This window comes from Tamandua tetradactyla, chromosome 23, assembly GCF_023851605.1.
Source record: "Tamandua tetradactyla isolate mTamTet1 chromosome 23, mTamTet1.pri, whole genome shotgun sequence".
Lineage (NCBI taxonomy): Eukaryota > Metazoa > Chordata > Mammalia > Pilosa > Myrmecophagidae > Tamandua > Tamandua tetradactyla.
The window spans coordinates 843995-852500 of record NC_135349.1 but is presented as its reverse complement, the minus strand read 5'-3'; positions in this window follow the sequence as shown (position 1 = coordinate 852500).

The window sequence follows — 8506 nt, the reverse complement described above, 5'->3', positions numbered from 1 at the left end:
GGCTGCCATGCCAGCGGGCACCTGGCCACTGAGCTTGGCCCTGCAGCAGAGCCTGCTCGGAGGCCGCGAGCTGTCCACTGCCCACGGGGCCTCTCGGTGGTCTTAGGCAGAGCTGGCCCCTCCGCGGTCACCGACGCTAGCCCGGCGAAGCTTTGTCTCGGAGCTGACGGCCAGGAAGGTCATGGGGGTGTCCCCAGGCCCCAGCTGCCCTTCTCAGGGAGATTTCCCGGGCCCAGCTTTGCTGCCCCGGCCGGCGAGGCTGCAGAAGACTCGGCCCGGGCCCCGGCTCTCCTCTGTGAGGGATGCGATCTGTGCCCCGTGCAGGCGGGAGGCCAGGGGGCTTTGACCAGGGGCCCCGGGCCTGCAGGCACTGCGGCCCGCCCCAGCCCCCACCAAGAGGCAGGCATCAAGTCCGGGACACAGCTAAAAGTGGTGCAGCGCCAGAGCCCCTGAGGACGCAGGCAGGGCTGCAGGACCCGGACCCCGACGCCCACTGGGCCGGAAGCAGGGCCAGAGGGAAGCTCCGGGACTCGGGCCGACAGACGCCCGGCGGCCAGCCCTGGAGTTCCTCCCTCGGTCAAAGCGGACCTTGGAGGTGGCGCTCTGCTTCTCCCCACCAGGTACCACGGCAGTCAGCACCCACTCCCAGGACGCAGCCAGGTGTGTCCCCTCCCAAGCAGCCTCAGACGTCCTGGCCGCTGTGCCCTCTCTGTCCCCCTGGCCGGGGCAGCCCCTCTCCCGGAGCCCGGGAGCCCGGGAGCCGGGAGGCCGCGGAAGGGTTAACGCTCTTTGTTATCTCCCCTTTTAATCCTCAGATGGGCGGGCGGCGCACGTTCGGATCTGGTAGAGGGAAAGCGTTAACTATTATCTGCTCCTAGCTGACCATCTGCTGTTGCAGAAAATTCAAAACCCTGGAGATCTACTTATATCCACATCGTAAACGAGAAAAGATGTTTTAATTAAGGGAAATCAGGTTAACTTAGCTCTAATTTACAAGCCGCCTGCCTAATGAATTGTCTGGGCTGCTCTCTCTTTGTAGAGAGTAAATCTGAGGATCTCTCCCTCCGCAGTTCAGACACTAATTAACTAACCAAGAATTTTAGTAGCACACCCGCCTGTCGTCTAATAGTTTTACCTAAAGCCAGCCTGGTCATTGCTTGTACAAATTGGCAATTAAATGTGATTGATATAATGAAATCGGATTGTATTTTTCACGTACCTTCTCCCCCACGTCGTGTGCTGTCTTAGCCCCCTGCCAAAGGCCGGCCCGCGGGCACCCCTGGCCCCCACCAGACGAGTCCCCCGAATCTGCCCCCGCCCGGCCGACCCCACTTGTCCGTGCCAAGCCCGGGCCTTGCGAGTTCCTGTTAGAACAACATTTCTATTAGTTGAAGTTAACAGGCATAATCTTGTTTCCAGATATTTATCCACGTTCTGATGGGTGTACTTACATGTTTGAAGTTCGGGGGGAGTGAAAGATCTAAGCAGACATTCTAAAAATACATTAACAGTTTCCAAAATCTATATCGCTGCTTAATTAAATATGTTATCCTGTTTATAGGATCTGTGGCTAATTATTTAGAGTCATTTAATCTACTCAATTTGCACGTTAATTAAACAGCACCGGCTTGCAGAGCGCGGCCGGCGGCGGGGGGACAGCGCCGCCTGGCGGCCACCCGGGCCCGCACCGCTGCGCGCGCTCCCGCGGACCAGGCCCGGGCCGGGGTCGGAGGGGGGTCCCAGGGGTGGTTTGGGGTCCAGGGGTCCGGGGGTCCGGCCGCGGGAGGGGCCGCGCTGTAGGGGTAGGCGCTCCCAGATCCACCCGCAGGGATTTAGGTGGGGAGCTGGTCCATCCGTCTGTCCACCCACCGGCTCCGTCCACACCGCCCCCACCTGTCCGCCCTCCCGCCCTTTCTTTCCTCATCCCCCCCTTCTTCCCTCCCTCCTTGCTTTCAACCACCACTCATCCATCCCCAGGAGCGGGGATACGGGGGAACCCATTTCTGGAGCGCACAGTCCAACGTGTGGAGGCGAGGACGTGGGTGGGAGGGGTCCGAGGCCGGTGACCCCCGGCTGGCGCAGCCACCACGCAGCGGACGCCCCGCGCCCGCCCCCGCGCCCCCCTCCCGAGGCCCACCCCCTGCGTCTCCACTCCCCCGCGCCCCCGCCCCGCCCCTGCGTCCCGCCCCCGCGCCCCACCCCCCTGCATCCCCGCCCAGCTCCAGCCGGGCTGTGGGGCCCGCGGGCCGGGCCCGGTTAACTGGAAAACGATGGAGCCCCGCGCCCCGCCCCCGCACTCGCTGCCTAATTGTCTCGCTCCCGTCCCCATCTGTCCCTCCGCCCGTGTGTGTTTTGGCCTTTGTCTCGCTGCCCTGGGCTGACACCCTCTTTCAGGACCGCTTCTGCCGCCCTTCACCCGTCTCTTCTGCTCCATTAACCCATCGGCACGAGGGTGGGCCACAAAGGCCGGGGCTGGACCGGCGCGCGGGGTCGCCCCAGTGTCCGCCCGCGCCGCCGTCCACGGCCACAGAGTCCGCCCTGAAGGTAGACAGGGGAGCCCTGCCCAGCCCAGAGCCTGCCGGGCAGACCGGGAATGCTTCGCCCGCCGGCGGGGAAGCTGCGCCCGAGACCCGCCGCGCTGCCCAGGCCCGGCACCCCGTTTCTTGGAGCCGGCCTGGGGAGGAAAGGGGCAGTTAGCCCGCGGGGTCCCAGGCCTGCAGGGAGGCCTGGGGAACAAAGGGCCATCCCCTTCTCCGTTCCTGAGGAGGCCCCAGAGCGGAGGGGTCCACTTTGTTAGGGAGCCAAGAGGGGTAGCAGGCGGGGGCAGGAGGCCCAGCAACCCAGCCCAGGGGCCTGGGGGAACCCCCTCTCTCCCTGACCCCATTGCCTTCCCCAAGCCTGGCCAGGTGTCGTGGGAGGGTAGCTGCTGAGTCTTTGCGCCCATCACTGAGCTGGGGATGCAGGCGGAGGAGCTCTCTCTGGAATGTTCCCTGCCCTGGGCATTGGCAGCTCCCTCCCAGCTTCATCTCTGTAGCGGTGGCCTTCCCAGGTTCCTAGAGGGAAGGAGGCCCCCCAAGGATACCCACAGGTCGGCCTGCTCAAAGCTGGAGGCTGTGGGGTGCAGTGCTCAGACTCTCTCTTCCTCTGGGACCCACCCAGCTTTATTTTGCACATGCCCCCGCCCCCCCCCCCCGCCCCCCATCAATGCAGACCCTTGGCTCAGCCTCGGTACTTTCTTGCAAGACTGTCCTCCCGGGAGACCCATTTGTCCCCTCATGGGAGGAGGTACCCCAGTTTCTAGCTCTGCTGGCCAGTTGTTTTGCTTTTGAAATTAAACATGGTTAACATAGCAAGAGGGTGAGATAACAAACAGGATCTGCTGAGACTGCAGGGCCTGGACCCCTGGGGCCCACCCTTTCGCCCCCCACCAGAGGTGGAACTGGGCTGAGCTCATGCTACTGCCTGCAGCCGGCCTGACAAAAAGGGGTCCATTATCTCCTTTGGAGGGCTGGGTGGGCTCCTAAGAGTCCAGGGAGAGTGGGGTCCTCTTGTCTCCCTATGTCACCCTGACGGGAGCCCAAGCCACACTCCAGTGCTGCCACTGCAGGTCTGTACCAGCCAACTCTCGAGCATATCCTAAGCTGAGCCTTTACCTGCTCCAGGTACAGCTGGAATGTCAGCTGAAGGCCATCTGTATCTGGGCAGAAGCAAAAGATGACCACAAAACCCGAGGGCAACTGGCAGGACCGCCAGAGCTACTTTGTGCCGCTGGCTGCAGGCTGCAGACCCAGGGTCTCGGTCACTGTACCAGACCAGCGGCGGGCAGGATGATTTGTTTTTAACAGCAGCTTTTTAAGATATAATTTGCACACCGCATAACAGTTGCCCTTTGAAAGTGTACAGTTCAGTGTCTTTAGTATATTTGCGGAGCTGGGGAACCAGAAGCACCGTCTAATTCCAGAGCATTCCATCACCCCAAATAGATGCCCCATACGCCTGAGCAGCCCTTCCCCAGCCTCACCCTCAGGCCCTGGCAACTGTCCATCTGCGTTGCATCTCTGTGGATTAGGTGAGGATAATTTTGTAAAAAGAAATTCTACCAGCCAGGCCACCAAGAGTGTGAGGAGAGCAGAGTGGGGTGCAGTGGGGTGGAGCCTGAAGGATGCCCCTCTGGGCCAGCGCGCGCCTTCTGAGGTGCTGAGGGCGAGCCTGTCACCTGGGGGCTGGCAGGAGGTGTCCTTGCCCGGCCCAGACCACGTGCTTTAGGTGCTTTCCAGGCAGGCTGTCAATGTTGCCACCGTCCCCAGTCACCGGGGCAGCTCTGGGAGCCAGGCCGCTCCCCAGCACGGCACAGAGCCCAGGCGCCCTGGCACACGCGGGCAGTGGGGACTGTGTGCGGAGGCCCCCTGGCCGACCTCCTCCCCACCTCGGGAGCCAGCACGACAGCTGAGGGCCTGACCTGGCCTTGGCATGCCTGCCAGGTAAGGTTTGAATTTTAGTGCAGTCAAGAGGTTGCTCAGTTCAGAAACTGAAAGCGGAGCTCAGTTTTCTCCCTCAACATAAACTTTTAGATGTGGCCTGTTTTCAGCATCTTCCTGGATCTCCTCCCGTTGTGGACAAGCCGGAATGGCCGGCGCTCGCCCTGGGCTTCTGTGGGCCTCTAGACCTGCTGCAGGCACGGGTGGGCCGTGGGTAAGCGGTGGCCTGAGGCCGGGGGCTGGAGGAGAGACGCCCAGCTGCACACATCCGTTCTCACTAAGGAGAATCACGGTGCAAAGACGTGTGCCGTGCGCTGGATGGACGGCTGTCGCCATCATCTGACCCGCCGCAGAGGGGGGCCTCACACTGCCATCTGCCTCCTGCTAATTCTAGGTGGGTGTGCGGCGGACGAGGAGCTTGGGCGCCCGGGTGGGTCCCCGGAGCCCCCCGTGAGCTGCGCAGCCAGGCCGTCCGTCGTGGCCCCGCCACCTTCTGGCTGGGGCCTCCATCGCTCTGACGAATGTCGTAAGGGACAATGTCGGGGTCCCCCTCCTGCCGCTGCCCCGTCGGCTGGCCGCGTGCTTGCCCTCCTGGAGAAGGCGGGGGCCTGGCACCAAGCTGGAGTGACCAGTGTTGGCGCACTGTGGCCGACCTGCGGTGGCATTGTCCATTCTGGCCCCAGCGGCCTCAGGGGTGCAGGAGAGGCAGCCTGCCCTGGGTGGCCCCGGTTGAGGGTGCCAGCTGGCTATGCTGGCACCAGGTGCTCCCGAGGCCCACACTGTGTCTTTGCATTTGTGGGCGCATGCAGGCCCGAGGGTGTGGTGCAGCGGCCACCTGCCCCCTGGGGCTTTGGGGTCCGCAGCGGGCGCAGGCCCTACCACCCAGGGTCACTGTCGATGCTGATACCTGGCTCTGTTCCGCTAAAGGCCGGCAGCTCTGGGCTGTGGCAACGTGGCCGCTGAGGCTGGAGGGAGCTGCTTGCCGAGGCCAGTGCCCCAGGGAGAGGGGGGCTGGTGGCGCCCTAGAAAAGGCTGCTGCTCGTGGGAGAGTTGGCCAGGAGGACCCTCCCCGCCTGGTGCCCTCACTGTTCCTTTCCAGAACCTTCCACGCCCCGCCAGTCTCTCCCGTCAGAGACCACCAGCTCGGAGGTGCACGCAGCCTTGGGTGCAGCTCAGATGTGGCGGCGGCGCTCGGGCGCTGTCGGGGAGCTGGGAAGCGGGGAGCTCTGCAGCGGGGCGTCGTCCTGAGCCCCCCCAGAGGAAGGAGGGCAGGCTGGGGCCGGAAGCCGCTGGCCAGGAGGGGGGCACTGGGGAGTCTGGGCTTCTGGGGTTTGCGTCTGGGCTTGGCCGGGACCAGGACGAGGCTGTGTCCCCCTCGTGCTGTGGCCAGCAGGCGGTGTGTGGTGTCGCGGGCTCCCCTAGAGAGGAAAGTGCGCTGGATTCCGTATTCCCCAAACTGCAGTCACTTTTCTCTGCCACCTGATGTCCACGGACCGTTATTTGCCTTTTATTTACCTTTACATCTACTGCAGAGAGAAGCCCTTTTTAACTCAGCCCATCGCAGGGCTAAGTCTATGGAATGACGCGTTTGACGTGCCAATTATTTTTTTGACCGCAGTCACCAAAACAAAGTGCCAATTTGTGTGCCTCCCGCACCCTCCACCTGCAACTGCAAGTACCTTACCCTCATTTGGGAACGTGGATTAAACAAGCACGGCAGATTCTGCAGGAGTAGAGGTGATCTTCCCGCGAAGGGCAGCGGGGCTAGGGGGGCGTCTCCCGCGTGGGGCCTCCACTGCGGCTGTCACTTTAAGTTGCGGGGAGGCACGGCTTGGGTAGGTCACTGGGCGCCTGCAGCTTTGCGGTTTCTTGGGTCATGGGCACTGCAGGCTTTGCAGCGTTCTACAGTGAAACGCTGTAGGAGTCTCAAGCTCCCCTGGGGCAGCTGACCTGGCCCCTCTTGTTCCTGGGTAGGGGGTCCGAGCGCCTCCATGAGCAGAGCCGGTCCTGGAGAAGCTGCTGCCCACCCCAGATCCTTTCTCCTCCCCCCAGCCCCCCTCCTCCACCCCCCAGCCCCCCTCCTCCTGCCCCAATGCTTTCCCTCCTGTTCCCTCACTCTTGTTCCAGGAGGTCAAAGACGGGCTCAGGGCTGCCCCGGACAGCGGGCGCCCCTGGAGGTGCTGGGGGGAGACGGGGTGTTCTGTAGAACGTGCGGGAACCGCTTGGGGGCACAGGGCCAAGGAGTGGAGACTCGAGCTGGGCGCTGCCTTTGCTCACGCCCACGGCCTGGGAACGCCGAGGCGAGCCGGCCCGAGCCCGTCACCGTCTGTGGGTGGGACAGGTGCTCTCACACCCGTGTCCTCAGGAGCCAAAGGGGGGCAGCTCAAGTGCCCATGGCAGTGACCACTTGCCGGAGCCTGTCCTCGCGTGGAACACGGCTCCGCCACAGGAGGGGGCAGACTGCGGGGGCCTGCGCGGAAGCTGCCGGTTCGCGAGTGGGACGGAACGCGAGACTAAGCAAACCCACAGGGACAGAGAGAAGCGGAGCGGGGCCACGGGGGCGTTGGGGCTTCGTGGGGGCGTTTCTGTTCGGGGGACGCAGCGGCGGTTTTGGTGATGGAGGTGGCGGCGGCACAGCATAGCGAGGGCAGTTCTCACCACTGAATTGTGACTTACAAATGGTCGCCACCGGAGACCTTGTGAATGTGTACATCTGTCTGCCTGTCCGTCGGCTACCACAATTCCTGAAGTGTGCCCAGTGCTCCCCCCACGCCATGCCCGCCGGCCCTGTGGGGGGTCTGGGAGGGATGGTCGCGCTCGCGCCCCCCCCGGGGCACCTGTGCTCTCGGCCCGGCGTCCTGTGGCCCCCTCTTCTCCCCTCCCTGGCAGACCCCGCTGCCGCCCCCCGCGGTGACGCGCTCCTCTCCGTCCCTCTGTTTCCTGACCGCCCGCCCCTATGTAAACCCCACACGTGGGGCGGGGGCCAGGCTGGGAGACGCTTCTCCAGCCCCCTGGGCTCCGGCCCGCGTTGCTTCTTTAAGGCCCAGCCCTGAGGTTCCCGGGGCTCCGAATCCCGTGTGAAGTCCGCTGGGCCTCCGGTGTCTCGCGCGCTGAGTTCCCGGGAGACCCGCGGCCTGACTGCCTCGGCCTTCCCAGCCCCGCGCCCGCTCCTGCTCACAGGTCGCTCCGCCTCCAACACCTGGCACGAGGGGCTGTGCCCCCACATGTGTGCTGAGCCCCAGGTCTCTGAGGGCACAGCGGGGTCACCACGAAGGAACTGGGGGCTTAGCAATTGCCGTCACCCTGAAGCAGGCCTCACCCGCCGTGATGGGGTCCCCACAAGCCGGGACCAGAGACAGGGACGACAAGCCAGGGTCGACGGGGCAGGTGGACTGCCTGTCCAGTAGCACTGAGGATGGCCGGCAGGAGCTTCGAGCAAAAGCTGGAGGAGGCAGAAGGGCCCCCACTGCGGGCTCGGCTGCTGGCCTGCCTGCGCCAGGATGTGCTCCTTAGACTTAAAGTGAGGTTGTCGCGGCTTCCCTAGGTGGCCCGGGGCCCCGTCATTCGGTCATCGTGCGTCAAGGCTTGCTGAGTTTTTTTTGCACTGGATAGAAATATCTGCGTAATTAAAAGTAAGTCCCTGAACAAGGAGCACCAAAGGTTCAAGGAAATTTTCAGTGTACAGCATGGAATGAGCCATGCTCTTTGGGGCGTCGTCTCACCCCCATGGCTGGACAAACTGAAAAGAGATGGTGTCTCTTTATTTGAACTTCCTGGTCCCCAGCTTCAGTTGTTTTATTAATTTTTTTTATCTACAATTCTAAACTACTATTGCATTTATTAGAACAATGGGGAAGCTTATTGAGGTTGTATTTTTATTAAAATTTCTATTAACTTTTGCTATCAGTGCAGTTGTAGATTAATTAATTTTTACTACTTTTCTAAAGCAAAAAATATTAGAGCTGATCCCAAATTATTTCAAATGGGGAACAAGCCAAAGCAGGGAAAGAGCAGTTCACAGAGGGTGA